Source organism: Rhinolophus sinicus, linkage group LG05 (assembly GCF_036562045.2).
Source record: "Rhinolophus sinicus isolate RSC01 linkage group LG05, ASM3656204v1, whole genome shotgun sequence".
NCBI lineage: Eukaryota > Metazoa > Chordata > Mammalia > Chiroptera > Rhinolophidae > Rhinolophus > Rhinolophus sinicus.
In genome coordinates, this window is record NC_133755.1 from 5,780,972 (window position 1) to 5,801,449 (window position 20,478).

General features: G+C 51.7%; 1 long non-coding RNA gene across 1 annotated transcript; it reads right to left on the reverse strand.

Moving 5' to 3' along the window:
- Positions 1 to 13,653: 13,653 nt before the first annotated feature.
- Positions 13,654 to 20,402, reverse strand: LOC109456495 (uncharacterized). Its single transcript, XR_002138885.2, has 3 exons — positions 20,102 to 20,402; positions 16,487 to 16,640; positions 13,654 to 14,624 (listed from the first exon to the last, which is right to left on the reverse strand). It is a non-coding gene; the product is annotated as an uncharacterized LOC109456495 (long non-coding RNA).
- Positions 20,403 to 20,478: the final 76 nt, after the last annotated feature.

The window sequence follows — 20,478 nt, forward strand, 5'->3', positions numbered from 1 at the left end:
ATATGAGGCAAACTTTACCTCAGAGAGAGTAGTACAGTGGTTCTCAAACTGTGGTCCAAGGGCACCCCTGAGGGTACCGAGACCCTTGCAAGTGGTCTGCAGATCAAAACTATTTCCATAATAATACTAAGATATTATTTGCTTTTATTATTCTCATCCTCTCATGAATGCACAGTGGAGTTTTCCAAATGTGTGCCCCACTGTAATTAATTAAATGCAGAAGCATTTAATAATATGCTATTTTTATAATAATCTATTATTAATAGATTAAAATAAGTTAAATGTAGAAGTGTTTAATAATAACATATTATTATTAATAACCTATTAATTACTAAATGCAGAGTCTTCTATCAAGCTAAACATTAAAGATATTTGCAAAAGTGTAAAAGTATGTCAATCTTCTCACTCAATATTTGTTTTGTTTTAGAAAATATAGGGTTTTTTTTCCCATTTAAAATGTTATTATGCTAACACATGGACTATTTTTAACTAAATTAATAAAAATATTTCTGAAGTTAAAGTTTTCATTTCCAATACAGTGAATATCAATAACTATATCCTCCACACATGGCATCTTTGGGGTCCTTAATAATTTTTAAGCATGTAAAGGAGTTCTGAGACCAAAAAGTTTGCGAATGCTGGTCTAGAGCCAGCCCTGGCCACAAGCTATTGAGGTGTAACATGGGGACGCTGGAAACGACTCTGAACTTGGACCCAGCACGAGGGCTTGGGGGCTCTGCCACACAGACCCACGTCACCCTGGGACGCACTTGCCTCTTCCTCTGCCCCGGGGGAGTGGTGATCCCACTCCAGAGCTGCAGACAGGATCCAAGATAAGGCCGAGTGTGGGGAAGAAGGTTGCGTGTGCCTTTGAAGCTGTAAGCTCTGTGCAAATGATGACTTCTTTGTCACGTTTCATGTTGTCCTTCATGCTTTCCTTAGTATCAGGAGCATGTGGCCGACAAGAAGCCAAAACTATAAAAGCTGTCCAAATGCTAGGCAGGGAGTGGTCTTACACACACACACACACACACACACACACACACCCTGCTGCAGGAGGCTGCTCAGGGGCTGACCTGGTCTGATCCCAAGCTCTAGAATAAGCCAGGTGAGCCAGACCTGCTGACTTTGAAAGGTAGAGAGGGAGTGAGGACAGAGGGAAGGCCAGGGGTGTTCTTGTCTGGTCCCCAGTCCTGCGAATGTTCCCAGCCGATGGAGCTGGGAGGGACAGGCCTGTGAGGCCTGGCAGTGAGGGCCTCCCCTTCCGGTCAGCGCTGCTGTAGTTGGGCTCAGCCCCTGCTTGTCCCTCTCTGTCCCCAGGGTCCTTGGGTACCCAGGGTTGGACACATGGGCACAGAGGGGTGAGGACATGTCTGGACACAGAGTGGGTGGAACTTTAGCTGACCGGCTAGGTGGCCTTGGGCACGTCCTTCTCCCAGGTCTTCAATCTGTCAGCTGTGAAATCAGAGGGTCGGGGTCTGCGCCACAGTCCAGTGTCTTCCATACATCGCTCAGGTTTCTAGGTGCTTCTCCAGGAGGAAAGTACCCAGGGACTGAGCCCATAAGGGCTGCCGGGCTCCACCTGGCAAAGGGGCCGAGGGTGTTAGCTGCCTCACGCCGCCAGCCGTGCCAGCCAGCCCCGTCTGAGCCAATCACACTCCTCAGGTCAGCACAGGAACCTTATCAGCCAAGCCTGCCCAAGACATCCTGACCCGGATCTTGCAAACCTGGCATCTCAGGCTGAGTGGGACGTGTGTGCGTGTGTGTGTGTGTGTGTGTGTGTGTGTGTGGGCACTCTGTGCCTCTGCTTACACCAAGACGTATCAGCTCCTCTCTGACCTCGGGAAAAGGCAGACACAGACGCCTCCCAACAGCTCTTTCATCAGCTGCTGCCCAGGGAGCGGGCTCGTTCCCAGGCCCTGCAGAGGGTAGGAAGAAGGGCGCTGCTTCCTCAGAGCCCTGAATGCCAGTCAGGGGTGGGCTCTCGGTGCTGTGACCATGCTCCCCAATACCACTCCACCGCACGCGTATTTATTTATTTACATATCACACACAAGTGTTCCTGCTCTAATGTAATGTGTAAATTATGAAACATCCCCCAAAGGGAAATGTTTAAAGGACGAATCAAATCATACAGAGGAGCAGTATGTTCTAACACTGGGCTGTCCCCCCACATTACGCAGGGCCACATCCAACTTAGGAGACCGTGTCCTTTTGAGGGATGGATCGTTTTAGGACCAGAGCCCAATCCATTTTCCGACTCAGGTGTTGCCTTAGCCAGCAGCGTCAGCCCTTACCTGGCCCATATCCTGGCTGCCCTCTGAGGTCAGCATTCTGCCCGGAACTCCTGTCCCCTGAAGCAGTCTCCACCTGACCCGGGAGTCAGGCATGGAGCCCAGGGTCCGATGTGAGGTCAAAGTCTGCCTCCAGCCCACCTTAGAGGTGAGGGAACTGAGGCACAGCGAGCAGCTGACCAGGTCTGTAGGAGTCTGAACCCCTATTTGGGGTGTGTGTGTGTGTGTGTGTGTGTCTGTGTCTGTGTGTGTGTGTGTGTGCGCGCACACACTCCCTCTGCTTCCTGTGGGCACTTCCGTTGCGAGGCTTAGATCATGAGAAGAATTACTTCATAACCCGCTTTTCCTTGCCAGGAATTGGAGTCAAACACCCTTAGCAAAGCTGACAAGCTGTCTCGATGTAAAGGTTCTTTTAAAAGGGGACACTGTCACCCAGGACCAGACCCCATATCTGCCCCCACATACACCTCTCTGGCTGTACACACAGGCAGGACAGAGGTTTACCAGCCTTGCTTTTCTCTTTTTCCTCAGCCTGTCTGGTCGATTCATATTTTCCAAAGGGCCCCGTGACCTCACCTTCTCTTTATCGTTTCTGTGGTTGGGGCTGGGTTAAATTTTTTTCCAACTTCCTTTTACTCTTTCCAGCTGATTGAACTTTCCACGCTCAAGGCCAAATTACACACCCGTCACTCCCTCCCAGTTAGCTGTGCCAACATTGGTTCATGCCTTAGTTAGAGGTGTTGGATTCTGAGGGCGGGACCGCCCAACACTTCTTTTCCTAGAGGTGGGAGCTGAGGCCCGGAAAAGAAAGAAGGCAGGGCTGGGCAGAGGGGACCCAGGGACACATTCTAAAATAAGAAGGGCTTCTCTTGGTTGACCCCAAATTCCACACACTGAATGGTGTGGTCCCCAGTTCCCTTCCTACAGCTCATGGGGAGCACATCTCCCCACCCACCTTCTCTTTGCCAGGAATTCCTATTCATTTGTAACTACTCGGCTGGGGCAGTGCCTGCTCTGGAAGCCCACCAGATCCCCCAGTTTGGAGAGGAGGCCCATTGCTCCCCACTAGGGTTGACTTGTGTTCCCTCCAAATTCACGCAGGGAAGTCCTAACCCTCAGTACTTCAGAATGTGACTGTATTTGGATACAGGGCCTTAAAGACGTAATTAGGGTAAAACGAGGTCATATGAACGGGTATTAACCCAGCATGACTGGTGTCCTCAGAAGAAGAGGAGATTAGGAGACAAAGGACGCAGACAGAGAGAAGACCATGTGAGGACTCAGTGAGAAGATGGCAGTCCGCTGGCGAAGGCCAGAGGCCTCAGGAGAAACCGATACCTTGACCTTGGGCCTCTGGCCTCCAGAACTGTGAGAGAATAAATGCCTGGTGTTTAAGCCCCCCTCCCCCAGCTGTGGTACTTTGTTACGTAGCTCTAATTCTCTGACATTGCTGGAGAAGAATTCCTCTCTATACCTGGGTGCCTGGATCTCTGGGTGTTCAGGAAATGCTTATTGGAGTGCACCAAACTTTTCTTGGCCTGAACACACGTACTTTGTACAGCTCCTAGGTTCACCCAGGAAAGGGGGTGGGCCTGGGTACCCAGACTCTTCAACCCTCTCGAGGGCTCCAGGGGCACCTAACGGTAGCTTAGCCTCCGTTTAACTGACGCCCCACAGCCCCTGACGATGCCCACGGGGTGCCCCTGCTCCTGGCAGCAGCCATCTCCCTGGTGTGTCTGCATCCTCGCGCTGCTGCAGCTGGTTGTACCTGTTCACCTGGCAGACGGTTGTGTTCCCAAGTCCATTTGTGTTAGTTGTGCTTGTTCTTATAATGACACTGTGTAATGAGATGGACATAAAATGATAAAATGAATTCAAAGAGATAGTTTTTCTGTAACAATTAAATGTTTTGGAAAAGACTCATTAAAAGTGAGTTGCTGTTGAGTGACGCTTGGTGCAATAGCCAGTCTCCATGATGATGGCCCCCGGTGACTGTCGCCTCTTGGTTTTCACACCTTTCTGTAGTCCTTTCCCACACTGAATCAAGACTGGTCTGTGAGACTGAGGGAGAACAGGGTGTAAGTGGCACTGGGTGTCTTCTGAGCTGAAGTCAGAAGGGGCGTTGCAACTTATGCCTGGTTCTCCTGGGCAGCTTGCTCTGGGGGAAGCCGTCATACCATGAGGACACTCAAGCTTCTTTTTTGGGAGGGTGGTATCCATGCGGAGAGAAGCTGAGGCTCCCCATGGTGGGCACCAGCTACATGAGTGGGCAGACGTGGAAGCAGATTCCGCAGTCCCTGGCCATGCTGGGGGCAAGCGCAGCCCGGATGCCATCCGGCTGCAGCCTCCTGAGAAACCCTGAGAAACCGTGCACGGTCCCGAATTCCTGAGCACAGCCCCTGCCTGTGCGAGAGAGGGACCGGTTCTCGTTGCTGCGAGGCACTAAGCACTGAGGTAATTTGTTACACAGCAGTAGATAACTAGCACACCTGGGAGGGCCGCTGTAAAATAATCATAGAAAATATGATGAGAAACATCACTGGAGCCTGCACTCGGGTTGTCTCACAAATGTTTCTGAGCTCTCTTTAGATTTGTAAAGAAGTAGGAGGTAGGAGTCTTAACGACGATGGTGGGTGTTGCTGACGCAACAAAGTCAGCGCAGATGCCAACCACGTGACCCACGCCCAGAGGTGTCCTGGGCATCGGAGCTGACTGGTGAGTGTGCTCTTGTATATTTTAAGTTAAAAATCAAACGCTTAGGGTACGTTTTAATCTTTAAAAATAATTTTCCACTTTATCCAATGTTTTGATTAAATAAACCAACACCAGTCCGGAAAGCTTGAGAAAGGACTGCTTCTATGGGATTCTGTACACACAAGTGGGTGTCCCTTTGTGCAATGACCTAAGAGACTGTATGTCAACCAAACCTTAAAACATTTGAATTATACTTTAAATGTCCCATTAGATAGCATTCATAGAAAGGGCCCGTAATGAGTCCTTGGACCTAATCTGAAGTGGCTTAAAGGTAGAGTTTACCAGAAATAAGACAGTTCCCACAGAGGGCTGTTTTCTGCTGGTCCTGTTGTCCCTGCCTGGCCTTTGGCTCAGCTGGTTTCTTGAAGAGAACTGCATGTTTCTTGCTTTAAGTTTTCACGAACTATAGAAGGGTTCAGAAAAGGTCTGGCAGCTCCACCAGCCCCCGGGAAGGTGGCTGCTGCTGGTTTCACGGCCTCAAGGCTCAGTCTGCTTTTCCAGCGTCTTCCGTGATGTCACCTTGGCTCAACCACCTTCTCCTGGCTGCCACCCTGAACCTTCCCTCCAGCAGACCAATCCCTGTATACCCAGCCCCTATTGGGTGTCACAGATGTCCACAGCTTGTGCCATGACTTTCTCTCCCCTACCCAACGCTCACCCCGCCAGTGTCCTCTCCCAGCAGATGGTGCCACTGTCCACCCAATTCCTGAGCCAGGAGCCTGGCCTTCTCGCCTCTTCTCTCCTCTGCTGCCTCACCTCCAATCAGGGACAGAGTCCTTTAGATCCCACATCCACCCTCTCCTCTCTCTTTCTGCTCTCATGTCCCAAGGAGTGGCCACCTCGGGGCCAAGGCACCTCCATCCCAATCCCTGCACTGCTGGGCACCAGCTGTGGGACCTCAGGCTGACCTCGTCCCCTCTCTCTGACCCTCAACTACCCTCAACTTCCCCATATTGAAGACCGTTTTCTTGCATTTCACACATTCAACACTAAGCACCATTGTTCTAGGCATTGTCACCACCCCAGGTAGCTCACACCTGGTGGAGAGGTGGCTGTTAATCACATAATCACACCCCTGGTTAATTGATGACAATTGCATGGGATGCTATTAACATGGGAAAGCAAGATCTTAACCACTGGCGTGAGGTTCCAGGCAGGCTGCCCGTCAAGTGACATCTAAGTCAGGACCTGAAGAAAGAACAGGAGCTAGGCAGCAGGAGAGTAGGGGCCCAGAGCATTTCAGTGAGACCACTGTGTAGGTGGACAGCCTGAAGCTGAGTGTGAGGCATTGGCAGAACAGGAAGAGGCCAAAGCTGTATCTGCCTTGTAGTGAGGGAAGGGACCGGGAGACGAGGCTGGTGAGGTCACGGCGGTCATTGAGGCAATACCTTGTGGGCTGCACCGTATTGCTGACAGCAAGGGAGGCTTTTAGGGGTTTTAATCAGGGGAGAGACCTGATCTATTCACGATCTAAGAGCTGATTTGCTCTGCAGGGTGATGAGAAAAGATTGGACACCAGAACCAGAAGCTTTTCCTGAAGGCTGAGTGTGAGATGTTGGCAGTGGTCACAGATATAGAGAGAAGCAGACAGATGCAAGGAATATTCTGGAAGCTGGACCATGGGGACTTGCTGGTGGATTGGATGGAGGAAGTGAGAGAGAAGGTGGCACAGATGATGCCCAGCTTCAGTCATGAGGCCTCTGGTGGTGGTCATCGCCAGCTTGGACCAGGAGAAAATGGAAGATGTGCGAGTGGAGACCATAAGTCCTTCCAAATTATGAGGCATTTGAGAAAGAAATAGAAGAGAAAGATAGGGCAGTAAATGGAAAGGAGTATGGACTTCTGGGAAGACTTTGTTATTGTTTTTTCAGATGGTGGATAGTAGAGGGTGGATATCAGTTATGATTAGGTGTGGTGTAAGCCGATTATGGACTGAAAGTTTGTGTTCATCCTGCCCCCAGATTCATATGTTGAAGCCTTGACCCCCAATGGGGTAGATTTGGAGGTGGGGGCCTTTGGGAGTTGATTGGATCATGAGGGTGGAGCCCTCATAAAGGAGGTTAGTGCCCTTGTTACAGAGGAAGACCAGCTCTCTCTCTCCCATGTCAGGATATGGTGAGAAGATGGCCATCTAGAAGCCAGGAAAAGGGCCCTCACCAAGAGCCAACTCTGCCCACACCACAATCTTGGGCTTCCTAGCCTCCAGAACTGTGAGGAACTAGCCACCCGGTCAGTGGCATCTTGTTACAGCAGCCCGAGCTGGCTACTTTGGAGACAGACCGCAGGGTCTCATCTCAAACTCACAAGAGGTTGTTCTGTGGGAAAGGTGGTGACTTCCTCATTGTGCCGTCCTGGGGCATTTAACACGTGTCTCTCATACACGTGGACAGAGCGCTACCACCACTGCCTCCTGAGTTCCCTCCCGCCACAGGACCTCAGGAACAGAGCAGCTTGGTCTTAGCTCCAGGCCCCTAGATCAGGCACCAGGCAGACTAAAGAGCTGCCTCATTATTTGGGAAGTGAAAGCCCAGGGCTGTGAGGGTGAGGAAACACCCGCAGCAAAGCCAGGAAAGCAGAATTGTGTGCTTCACATATTACTGTGACTGTGCTACTTCCCCAGGGGGCATCAGGACGCACAGCAGGCTACTCCACAGGCACCCCTCCCTGCACACGCCCTGTCTTCCAGTTCCTGTTGGTCCAGGTCACCCCACAGGGAGCTCCCCTGACCCAGGGCTCCCCCTCTGGTCCCTCGGGAGGCAAGACACCGGTTCTGCAGAATGGCGCTTCAGTGAAGTCCTAAGGTGAGAATAGACCCGGCACCGTTAGGCGTTGGGCAAGAGAGAGAAGCGCAGGTGGCAGGGACCCTCACAGGACCCAGACGCTGTAGACTGAATGCTTGTGTCCCCCCCCCCCCCCAGACTCACATGTTGAAGCCTAACTTCCAGGGTCACTATTTGGACATGAGGCCTATACGGGGGTAATTCGGGTTAAATGAGGTCATAAGGTTGGGACCCTAATCTGATAGGACTAGTGTCCTTATATGAAAAGACACAAGAGAGCTGCCTGTCTGTCTGTCTGCCTCTCCCAGGTGAGGACACAGCAGGAAGGCAGCTTTCTGCAAGCCAGGGGAGTTTCCTCATCCGAACCGAATCTACCAGCACCCTGATCTCAGAGTTCCAGCCCCCAGACTGGGAGAATTACATGGCTGGTGTTTAAGTCACCCAGTCTGTGGTATTTTGTTATGGCAACCTGAGATATCGTGACTTTTAATAAGAAATATATAGTTGGTCTTATTCCCCCACCCCTGCTTCCTGGCACAGAGCTATTAAAACCCTTGGAATTTCCTAAGTGATAAGAGCGATAAAGGTATATTTTGTTATTCATAACAAGCCCCTTGAAACCACATTGAGTTTATGTTAATGAGGTGACTCTTGGTAAGCCCCCTAAGGCAGGGGGCTGGTTGCCAGGAAAACCTAACACATGATTAGAGGTTTGGAACATTCAGTCCCACTCCCCCTGACCTCGGGGAGGGGAAAGGGGCTGGAGATTGAGTTCAATCACCAATGGCCAGAGATTTAATCAACTGTGCCTATGTAATGAAGCCTCCATAAAAGTCCCAGAAGGACAGAGTTCGGAGAGCTCTGGGTAGGTGAACATGTGAAGGTGCTGGGCTGGGGGGTTGGGGGTGTGTGGGGGTGTACCTGGAGAGGGCATGGGAGCCCTGCACCCCCTCCCATGTACACTGCCCTTTGCATCTCTTCCATCTCTGAGCTGTATCCTTTTATAATGAACTGGCAATCTAGTAAGAAAACTTTTCCTGAGTTTTGTGAGCCGCTCTGGCAAATTAATCGAACCCAAGAAGGGGGTCTTGGGGTGCTTTGATCTATAGCCAGTGAATCAGAAGTACAGGTGACAACCTGGACTTTTTACAATTGGCGTCTGAAGGGGGTGGGAAGGCGGGTGGGATGGCGGCCTTAACCTATGGGACCTGATACTATGTCCAGGGAGGTGGTGTCAGAGCTGAGTTGAATTGTAGGGCACCCAGTTGTAGAATTGTTTGATCTGGGGAAAACCAATACACGAGGGGTGCAGAGTCCTCTGTGAGAAGGTGGAACACAGGCGTTTTACCTGGACATGGGAAGCTAGCCAACTAACACACTAACCAACAGGTTTGTTCCCAAAACCACGAGCGACAGAGTCGAATTCACTTCTGCTTCCTGCATAGTCCCTGCTTGGGTACCTGACCCAAAGCCCACAGTGTGTGGAAGCGTCCCAAGGAGGGGATGAAGAGCCCTGGTCACCGTGGCCCCCGCAGGGATGAGTGTGGGGAGGTGTCCACATGTGCCTTCCTGTAGGCAGGAGCTGTGCATCCGGGGTGACTTGGTGGCCAGCTGCTGGATGATCCAGTTTTGCCCGAGTGGTCCTTCTCAAGGCCCACTCACGGCCTCTCCCAAGCAGTTCGTCCCCCGCGCCCCCCTTCCGGAGTGGAACCTCTCTAGCAGTACCAGCTCCCAGCCTGGAGAGCGTTCACCCTCATCCTCTTTCTCCCTCCACCCAAAGTGCTTTTTTCTTGTTCTGCGTTATTCCCCAAGGGTCTATGTTCCCTTCCTGCAAAGACCAGGCTAGCTTAACCTCCAGACCTTTTCTGGATGGAAGGGAAAATATTTGCATTTTCTCCTGGGAGGGGCGTCTAACCCTGGAATGGGATGCATCCTTCTTATACAGCAGAGAAAACGAAGAGAGGGGAAAATGGTAGTTTCCATATTAAACCAGGCTATGGAATTTTTCCCTGTCCCACGTCATTCAGACATTTATTGTCTGGGCCCTAACAATTCCCCTCAGGGACACAGAGGGGAATAAGACCTACCCTCAGCTCTACTTGGGTGGACTCTGAGCAAAGACCTGCGTCACAGAGCAGAGGTAGTGCCGGCTGGAAGGTGCCAGCACCCCGGCTGACCCAGCATGAGTGAGGAGGGCTTCCCAGGTCCTGTTCCACCACAAGGGATGCGAGGCACGGAAGGGGGAGTGCTTCAGCATTCCAGGCAGCAGGGAGACCTTGGACATAAGATGTCACCTATGCTTCTCCATCAGGGAGACCCTGAACTCCCGCACGTCTGGAGCTCTGAGACATGGAGGGGAGCAAATGGAGACCCCAACACCCATGCTCCAGGACTCTGCCGTGAGGGTGCAGGAAGCTGAGGTCTGTAACAGGTTTGCTTTGTCAGAGTCTGGCGCGCTGTATCCTCTGGGAGGTGCTAATAGACCCTGCACAGTCAGCCAAAACCAAGTGCAGCTCTGAGGGGACCTGGCATTCAGTGCATGAAGGGGTCTGCAGGCTCCATTAGGGCTGCACAGCCTCCCCACCCCCTGAGATCTGAGCTCCCCTCCCTGCCTGTGTCCTGAGTGCCTGGCAGACACACCCACACCAGCCTCAGGCCCAGATGCTCCAGGACAGTGTCCTTCCCACCGTCAGCCCCAGGGGTCCTGATTTTTGGTTTGGAAAATGTGACCACAGACCCCGAGCCAGCCTGTACCCCAGGAGGCGGATTGCTGTGATCTTCATGACCTGTCTTTCCCAAGATTCCATCTTAGAGAGCACTTCCCACTGGTGGACTGTTCATCCCCCCTCAACAGCCCTGTGAGTGAAGCCCTGACAGCTAAACCAGCCTCTGAAGCTGGAGCTTTGCTCAGGAAGAGAGACCTGCCTCAGGGGACACAGCAGAGGCAGGAACTTGTACTCATGGTTGAACTCTGGTCAGTGCCCGCAGCCCATTGCTTTTCCTTCACTGGCAGAAGGAAACTCACCCATCTCCTCCCCTGGGCCCTTCACAGGGACACAGGCACACAGAGCCATCAGGCGGTACCCTAAGTGCCATCACAGAGACAGGCGGAAAGTACTGGGGAGCAAGTCCCCTCCTGTGGATGCAGCCGCCCCTCCAGACATTGGAGCAGGAGGAGGGTTCTCCTGGAGTGGAGCCGGAAGGGTTGCCTGGGGAGGAGACAGCAAAAGCAACTCAGCAGGGGCGTGGCAGCACGGCATCTGCAGACAAGGGACAAGGCTTTCAGGGAAGGAGGCCACTTTATTAATTCTTGAATCAGCTTCAGGAGCAATACCGAGTTGCAATTCTTACATCTCAGAGATGAGGAAACCCTGACTCGGAGCGGTTGTGCAACGCACCCAAGGCTACAAAGCTGCAAATGGCTTATTGCAAGTTCAAGTCCAAAGGGCTGACCCCTGGTTCAGGGATGGCATCTCAGAAACACAGTCCCCAGACCCTAAAAGGCACAAAAGCTCCCTGCTGGCTGGCTGGCTGGCTGGCGGAAGTGGCAGTATTCTCAACAGCTCTCAAGCTGTCTCCAGTGCTGAGTCACTCTGGCCCCTGGCTGGTGTTGGGCAGGAGGACGGTGGCTGCTCCGGCTGCAGTGACTGCTCCCCACGGCTCCCATGCGTCCTGTCCAGTGGTGTACAAGCCAACCCACTGACTGCTGCAGGGCCTGGTGAGGCCTGGTCCCTCATCTCCCACTGAATGTTTACTGGGCTGGGGCTACCTACCCCATGGCTATGACGGAGCCCCCTCACCCCCAGGATGTTCTCAGAATGAGGCTGGGGTGCACGCAGGTAACCAGTCATTGCAAAGCTGGGCCATAGTGCTGTGACAAAGGAATACAGGAAGTGGAGGTCCAAGGATGGGGGGAGCTCATGCTGGCTGCAAGAGAGGTGCTTAGGTGAAGCTGTATTCGAGCTGTGAGATGGCTTCTGAAGGGTGAAATGTGCTCTATGAGTGGAGAAATGTGGGAAGGGTCTTCCCAGCTTGGAGGAACGTGGGAAAGGCTGGCTTGTGTGGACTCAGCAGGAATTCCATGGTGGCCGGTAGGGGAGGCAGCGGAGAGGGGAGGCCGTCTTTCCAGCTGTTAAGGGCTTGCCCATGTGTGGTGGGCCCTGAGTTCTCCGCAGATCCACTTTGATCAGATATTGGGCAAGCTCTTGGGCAGGAAGGCTGGTGGGGCTGGCAGGGCTGGTGGGGCTGGCGGCGCTGGCGGGGCTGACTGGGCTGGCAAATGGGTCCTGGCTCAAGTACAGTCACGGGAGGATGCTTGAAAGGCCTGCAGTGTCTTAATGTCTTTACTGAGATCAGAGACGGAAGGTCTTGGATGCAAATCCTGTGGGAAGGTTCCTACCCCGTACATTCTCTCCTGAATGTGAAGCTCTGATGGGGAGTCCCTTCTGGAGAGCAGGTCTGTCAAGGAAGGGAGAGAGCAGGCCCTGACCCTCACTTGCCTCTGCTCTCAGCCAGGGCAGCCAAGCTTGGGGCTACAGAGGGTCCGTGGGCACAGCGACCTGCTCCCTTTGAGCTGATACCTTTTCTGGCAAACAGGACAGCCAGGGCCTCCTGGGTAGATGGTAGAAGCAGGAGCCTCCTGAGCCTAAACCAGCAGATCACCTCCTCCCAGAGCAAGGCCCAGGGCTTCTGCAGCTCACCCAGCTCACTTGCAATCTGCAGCCCTGAGAAGAGAAGCAATGCAAGGTGCTTTACTGCCTGCAAATGCTTTCAGGTTCCTTTTCCTGAAGACAGTGATGCAAGAGCTTCTGCCCCGTGGGGCTGCAGGGCCAAGCAAAAAAAGTGGGGGCAGCATGGTGTGAGTGGGACCGCAGTGGGTTTGGAAGGGTTGGGAGACCCTGGTTCTCTCCAGAGCTGCCATAGGCTCACAGTGTGGCCCAGGACGCTGTCGCCTCTGTCTACCTGTAGCTGACACGGGGGATATTTCAGACTCTGACCCCCTAAACCTCCTGTGAGCTTCTAGAACATGTGCCTGGGAGCTTCTAGAGCCCAGCCATCTGGGATCATATCCCAAAGCTGGGGGTTTTGTTGGCAGTGGGATGTGGGCATACAAAGGGCCATCGTTTCCCCGAGTCAGGACCTGAGGCTGTCCAGACTGCCCAGACTAGCCCTGACATACACCCAGGCCCACCGAGCCCCGCAGGCCCCAACTGGCTCTCCCTGGGAGAAAAAGTCAACTTAAGTCACTTTGGCTTACTCTCCAGGAGGGAGAGGGGGCAAGCAGGAGGACGCGGTTCTTTGGGCTGTCCTTTTAGTGCAGAAGGCAGCAGCAGTTAGTAATAATGGGTCCCCAGTTCATTAACGCAGGCAGTGTTAGTGACAGCTTGCTTCTGTCACAGCCTGTCCAGGCTTTGGGTAGAGACATAAATACACAGGACAAGTCCATGCCCCCAGGAAGCTCACATTTAGGTGGCGGAGACAGGCAATCATTGAGCCTGTGACAAATCGGTGGGATCAGGCTTCTAGAGAAGCACGAGCAAGTACAGAGGGAAGGTTCCAGGGGGGCCAGGGCCAGGGTCAGGGTGAGCCAAGTGAGGCTCTCGCCTCCCCCTCAACACAGAAAGAGGCTCCAAAAACTCAGTCAGCAAGACAAGGCCTATTTTAATGTAACTTATTTAAAACTCCAAATTAATGTGCAAAGATCCGTGATGAACAAAATATCACAATTCTAAATAGAGACCGCCCGTTGTTTATTGTACCACCCTGCGTTATTGTGCAATGGGAACAAGCGAGTCTAATCAGCCTGAGGTCACAGCCGTGTAGCCTTCGAGCCCCCTGGATAGGTTTGACAGCGCCACAGAAGGTCTCCAATGGTCTGTGAACAGAAAGGGCAACTCAGGGCTTTCTAGATGGCCAAGGCTTTTGATTGGTAGAGCTTCTATGAACTTTTTCCACTTGGTTCAGCTACAGAAGGTGTTTTTGTAAGTGGGGCACACACTTTTCCTGAGGCCCCAGTGTATCTTGGGGCTTCTGAGGAGCATCTAAAGGCTAAATAGGTTTCCAGGTGAAGCAGGGGAGGAATAGTGCCGCCGCCAGAGGGCACAGCATGTGCAAAGTCCCGGAGGCGGGAATGCTAGTCAGCGGACCCCACAAGAGGATACAGGAAAATGAAGTCTTTTTTCTTTTTTGTTAACAGATTTATTGAGATATAATTCACATGCTATGCAATTCACCCATTTAAAGTGTACAATTCAATGGTCTATTTAGGATATTCATAGAGTTGTGTAACCATCATCATGACCAATTTTAGAACATTTTTATCTCCCCCCAAAAGAAACCCTGTACCCTGTAGAAGACCCCTGCCTCTTATATCACTCGAATCACTGCCTCCAGCCCCAGGAAACCAGGAATCTACTAAGAAAACAAAACAATTTTTACATTGGACGTTAGATCCTTCTAAACCTATCTCAACATTTGATCCAGTGCCTTCCCTGGGAAAGGCACTCATTGAAAGACTATTCTTTCTTTCATTACGTTGTCGTAGCACCCTTGTCAAAACCAATTGACCATACATGTGGGTGTTTATTTCTGGACTTTCAGTTTTATTCCATTCATCTCTATATCTGTCCAGATGCCAGTACCACACTGTCTTGATTGCTGTAGCTTTGCAGTAACGATGTGATTTTCCCAGGTGTAAATGAGAAAGCACATTTCTTGCTTGCCTCAGAGGACGGTCTAGGCCAGAGGTTGTCACAGTGTGGTTTCCTGACCTGCAGAATCAGTATCACCTGGGAACCTGTTAGAAATGCAAATTCTCAAGCAATGCCCAGGACTCTGTGAATGGGAAACTCTGGGGGCTGGGGCCTAGCAATCTGTGTTTTGCAAGCCCTTCACGGGATTCTGACCTACACTAAAGCTTGGGAGTCCCCAGCCTGTATCTGCCTCATCTGTAAAATAGCGACAGGCCACACAAGACTATTAAGCACTTGAATTGCATCTATGTGTTATAAGTATAGAATACACCTTGATTTCAAAAAGACTCAGTATAAAAAAAATGCAAAATATCTCATTCATAATTTTTAGATTGATTACACATTGAAGTTATAATATTTTCTATATGTTGGATTAAGTAAAATGTACCATGAATTTCACCTGTGTCTTTCTACTTAAAAAAAATGTGCCTTTATATGTGGGTCACATTTTCTTTCTGTTGGACTTTGGACAGTGCTGTCTAGAAGATGAAATGAGAGACACACAGGGCTGGGTGGTGGTTGTGGTGGTGGTTATATCCGTCCCATGTTAGTCGTGGGACTGTTTTAGGCAGACACCTATAATCCTGCTCAGGGCATGTACTGATTTCTCAAGCATCAGGAGCTCTGTTTCCCAGAAGAGAAGACATCAGGAGCAGAGCTGGAAAGGCAAGCAGCCTTTTCCGGTTCAAGCTGGTTTGAAACAGCAGTCAAAGCGGCTGTTTGTGTTGGTTTTGGGTTTTGTGATTTAGAATAAGCGAAATGCAACCAAACAGACTCTGGGCTGCTCCCCTCATGGTTCGGTGACATGGAAACGATATCAGGCCTGGTGTGCAGAGCCCTGGGCTGGGGGCGTACATACGGGGGGCTGGCAAACTGCTGACCAGGTGCCCCCTCCTGCACTGGGCAAGCATGTTATACACGGATCCTGTAGGCCCTCATCCATCCAGCTGTGCAAACCAGCAAAGTACATCTGCCCTAGGGGTCTACTCCAACCCACCCCACCCACTCCTTGTGGAGAGGCTCCTTTAACACTTGCAGTCCCCGTAGGCATGTCAATAGCGTACATTGGCACATCTGACCCCCAAGGCCCCCAGGCACCTGAGTGCAGAGCGCTCAGGAGGAAACAAGCTCAGAGAGTTTGGTGTCTTGTTCAGGGGACACAGCTAAAACCTGGCAGAGCTGGGACCAGAACCCAGGTCTGCTGGCTGAGATCCACCAGGATGGTTCTCTTTATCCATCTGCAGTGATCAGCCAGCCTTTGGTGATGCCGAAGGTAACGTCCTTATCATTTACTGAGTATCTGTCATGCCATAAGCCCTTTACGCACATGGCCTCTTTTAGTCTAAGGGAGACATTAATATCCACATTTCATAAAATAGGAAATCCGAAGCCTGGATTAAGGCTCGATTAAGGCGTTGCTGAAGAGAATGTTCTAGGCTTGCTAAAGGAGAGGAAAGAAGAGGGAGAATTTGAGAATGTCTAATGTTGCTCATTTAAGCCTCTCAATCACCCCATGAGGTAGTTCAAGAGGTTGAACGAGTTTAAGGGGGCCTCCCAAGTTTCTGATGCAAGTGACCACAGGAGCTGGACTTGCCTCCTGGACTCCTGTCACTTTCCTCTGGAGATGAGAGACGAGCCCAGCTCCTGAGCCCTCCCGAGGCTCCCTTCCACACCCTCACCCTGTTCCCTAGAAGCCAGGGTTGGGGACAGGGTTAGGAGCAGGGGCAAGAGGGCAAGGTACTGCTCCAGGAACAAAATAAGGTCCTAAAAGACCCTGGTCCTGACGACAGGGTCCTAGGAGCCCAGGCCTTGAGATTAGAGACGGGCAGCAGGGCAGATGGGTGGGAACTAGAAGATGAGAAGGCACACAGGGCATGTCTTAGCTTGGGCTGCCACAACAAAATACCTTAGACTAGGGGGCTGACTGAACCATCAGACATTTATTTCTCACAGCTCTGGCATCTGGAAGTCCAAGATTAGGTGCCGACTGACTTGGAATCTGGTGAGGACTCTCTTCCGGGCTTGCAGATGGCTGCCTTCTCGCTGTGTCCTCACATGGCCTTTGTGGAGAGAGGGAACAATCTCATTATCTCTTCCTCTTCTTGTAAGGCCACTGATCTTATTGGGTTAGGACCCCACCCTTATGAACTCATTCAATATTAATCTCCTCCTAAAGGTCCCATCTCCAAATACAGGTACAATGGGGGTTAGAGCGTCAATGGATGAATTTGGAGTGGGGACACAAGTCAGTCTATTTGCTCTAGGAGATGGGACACTCTAGTTTATCTTGACCCCTGGAGCTTTCAGGGATGAACCAGGAAGGGCATCCATCAGAATGTGCCTCTGAGTCACACTTCCTGAGTGACCCATGAGCCACAACATCTGCTTCAGGGGCCATCACAAACACTGTTGGACCTCAGGGATAAGCAAGATGGTCTAATGATCCAATTTCCCCACCTCTGACCCATCGACTGACGCAAGGCAGGATCCAGAGATTCTTGCCACCAATGCTGCCAGCGTGTTCTCTGGCTGTTTCCTCAGCTTTGAGCTTCTGAGGTCAGGGGAAAGGCAGGCAGTCAGAGGTGCCACCCCACCCTATGGGAGCATCGCCCACCATATTCCCGGCAGCCACACTTCTCCCCTCTGTAATTACAAATGGAATAGTGACAGAATCAAAAGAGGATCTGGAAACCAGCAGGCCTCCACTTCCTCAAACATTTGGGGGCAAGGCTTTATGAGCTAGGAGCACGTTTATTTGAAAGATCCTCCCTGGTAGGATACACAATTAAGTTCATCAAAGTACAGCAAATGATTTTTTAAAATAGTATTTTTTTCCAAAGCCTGTATGGGCCCAGCACAGTGATATCAAGTCTGGCGTTTAGATCTGGCTGTCACTGATTCTTATATGTGACCCTGGGCATTTCATTTCTCTAAGCATAGGAGTCCTCATTTGTAAAAGGTGGAAATAATTTCAAGAATGTTGGAGGTAGTATATGGCAAAGTGCTTCAAAAACAATATCATAAAACTAAGTCAGATATTATTAATAATCAGAGTCATTCCTGCCTTTAGGTGTTTACAGCCATCGTGTGGAAGACAAATTGTATATATAGCATGGCATCTGTTATGTGATGAATTGTTCCCCCATAAAGATGTTGAAGGCCTAACCCCTGGTACCTGTGAATGTGACCTTGTTTGGAAATAGGGTCTTTGCAGATGACCAAGTTAGGAAGAGGTCATTAGGGTGGGCTCTAATCCAATATAACTGGTGTCCTTATAAAAAGGGGAAATTTGGACACAGAGACACACACAGAGGGAAGACATAGGGAGGAAACAGCCATCTACAAGCCAAGAAATACTCATGGCTACAGAAGCTGGGGAGAGGCCTGGAGCAGATTCTCCCTCACAGCCTCAGAAGGAACCAACTCTGCTGACACCTTGATCTTGGGCTTCCAGCCTCCAGAACTCTGAGACAATAAATGTCTGTCGTTCAAGCTGCCCAGCTCGTAGTGCTATGTTACAGCAGCCCCAGGAAACTAATATAACACCTTACCCTGAATTTGCTTTCTTACTTTCTCTGGCTTATTAAATGCCACCGAACTTACTGAGTCACCACTATATGCTCTCCCTCCACTAAGCTTCATAAGGGGTTTACAGTCCTTGTTCTGAAGGTGCAGTAGACACAAAAAGGAAGAGAGCAGGTTGTGTCTCATCTGAGGGAGACACACGCTTTCTTCAGAAGTTCAGAGAAGAGAGAAGTATAATACATGTGAGCGGAGAGGCTGGAGGGCCAGGTGACAGCTGAACTGAGTCTTGAGGGATAGGTAGGTTCCAGATTGGTGGGGAGAGAGGGAGAGTCAGGCCAGGTGAGAGAACAGCCCAGCAGCCCGGGCACGGAGATCAGTGTGAGAGGCAGGGTCCAGGAACATGCTCCGTCTGTTTTTGTGGTCTCCCTGAGCTTTCTTACCATCCACACTGCCTCTCGCCTGTGTCTACTATGCTCTCTCCTCATCTTTTAAGGCTCAGCAAAACTGTCACCTGCTCTGTGAGTCTTTCCTGTCCCTCTCCCCATGAGCTGGGTTTGCAGGGGGTCATATAGCTCAGGCCTCGAGGACGGTAATTATCGTGCTTTGTGTGGACATCTGCTGCCCTGTGACTGAGTGTGGGAGAAGTGTGCCCTGTTTCTGTGGCAGAGACATCGCAATGTGCTCAGCAAAGCGACTGTTTTCTCCTGGTCACACAGGAAGACTGCAATTCCCAGAGCCCTAGCCACCAGGGACTGGGTGATTAATTCTGGTCAGTGAATTCAGGCAGAAGTGATGTGCGCCCCCCTCCAGGCTTGTCTTCTAATGCCTAGGAGACCCCAGCTAGCGCTTGCCTCTTGCTGTGGGCTGGAAGTCGAAGGGCCAGTGGAGGCTTGGAAGCCCTGAAGGAGGGTGTTGGAATCTCTAGATGGAAGATGCTGGGATTCCTGAACACCTGTGTGGAGTCTTCCCCACACCCTCCAACCTGCACTGAAGGTCATCAGATGGGTGACCACAGCAGAATATAAACTACCCCTGCTAACCACCTGGCTGATGGCCCTGGTCTGGGTACCTGATGAAGGCTCCTCACCTGGAACCCTATCCTCTGTGTGGATATGCTACAGAAAGCCTAAGCAATGACCTTGGCCACTGGTCTCCGCTGGGAAGGAAAGATAGTACCCCAGGTACCAGAGCTGGCTCCATAGGGCATCACCAAGGTCAGTGCTGCTGGTGCCCATGGTCATTATTTCATGTAATCCTCACAGCAGGGCTGGCTAGGAGACCAATTCCCTCTGGGTTTGGTTTAACCCTCTGCCTGAAGAGAGAGGCATCTGGGCTCAGACCACCTTGCCTGCCAGCCCCCAGCCAATTCCCCCTCAAAGCCGCCCACCACCGGTTTTTATCTGCAGCCTCCTGTGTAGTGGGAGTTCACTCACCGTGTTTTTGTGGAGGAGGATTTGAGTTTTTCCCTAGAGACGCTAGAAAGACAGTTTGTCTCAGTCTAACACTAACGCCCAGCTCCTCATTTTGGCTGTTTCTGTGGTTACCTTTCTTCAGGGATGTTTGGGGTGGGTGGTGGTGGTAGTGGTATATATTTTATTTTCTAAGGCCTGGATTTTCAGGAGCTGCTGGGCGAGGAGTCCCTGATTCTTGCCCTCTCGCGCAGGTGCCATCGTCAGGGAATAGAGGAAGTCTGCAGGAAACACGGTCTGCCTCTCCCAGGAGGCCACGTGTCCCTGGGATTATCTCAGTGATTTCAACCAAGCCCCTATCTCAGCAGAGACTGAAGACTCACAGCACATCTGGGAGGGAAGGGCCGGAAGAAGCCAGCTCCTCCCGTCCATTTTATAGATGGGGGAACGGAGGTCAGAGAGTCTAAGGGGCCTGCCCAAACCGCCTGGAATTAGCGAGGTCAACCAGAGCCCAAGGCAGGTCTCCCTTCTCCCGGCCCCCGGCTCCTTCTCTGAAGAAGGCGAGGGAATTGGTGGTATCTGCTCACCGGACGGGCGTTGGTGGTGACACAGAGGGGCATAGCAAGCGGACTAGGGCGACTCAGGCTCTTCCCCTTCTGGGCAACCCGGGCCCCATTTCCTGCCGAGGACTCGGGAGGCGGGGAAACGGGCACCGAGCCGATCCCTCCCGGGCACCGCCTCCCAACCTCTCCCACACCCGCAGGCCAGAGGCCAAGGGTTTGGGAGGTGGAACCGGTGCTCGGCTCCTCCCCTCACCCAAAATTCCCGCGGGTTGGGACCGGGTCAGAGCCGGGGCTTCGCCCGGGGTGCGCTAAAGAAGAGCTAGGTAGGGCCAGCGTGGGACGGGCCAGCAGGAGGCGTGGCCAGAGACGAGGAGTGGCCAATATGGGGGCGTGGTTGAGCA